This window comes from Scardinius erythrophthalmus (genome assembly GCF_964197995.2).
Source record: "Scardinius erythrophthalmus genome assembly, chromosome: 19".
Classification (NCBI taxonomy): Eukaryota; Metazoa; Chordata; class Actinopteri; order Cypriniformes; family Leuciscidae; genus Scardinius; species Scardinius erythrophthalmus.
In genome coordinates this window covers 12,440,912-12,441,567 of record NC_138239.1, presented here as the reverse complement: position 1 = coordinate 12,441,567, position 656 = coordinate 12,440,912, and positions in this window count along the sequence as shown.

Genomic DNA, 656 nt, shown 5'->3' with positions numbered 1-656 from the left:
TTCAGTCACACAGCATGTTAAACGCGACGGCGAGTATGATTATCTTACAGTCCTATAAGCAAAATACCATATACTATATAAAATAAATGCAATTTTAATGGACCATTTCAACAGTTTGCACATTTGGCTTCTTTTTATCATTGTAAGAGTTCCAACTAACTGTGGTAGAGAGGCGGCACAACTATTAATGTGAATAATTTCAAACATTTCTGGCATAAAAGCCTCCATTGTATCAAAATATACACATTACCATGCAAAGCAACCATACAGCACTTAGCAGTGGTCAAAAAAGATTTCCAAAACTACTTTTGGATTAATTCCTGAAATTTAAACTCAGAATTTAAATTACCGCATGACCCTGGTGTTTGTCCAAAAACAATATCATTTGGAGGGAGGAAAAAACCCTAAAAAACTTCAGATTCAGGCGACAATAAAATAACTGACTAACCCATGTAAATTCTGGAATTATCTTACGTCCCCATGTCAAATAACTAGCCTCTGAATATGTCTACAAATCCATATCTTTTTTCAGAACAGTTGAAGATGTGCCACTTTGGGCTGCTGGCATATATACTTGACCAAATATTCAAGGATATTGTCTTGGCCAAAAAACAAAGAGGAAAAAGAGATAAGGACACAAGTAACCACACCATATA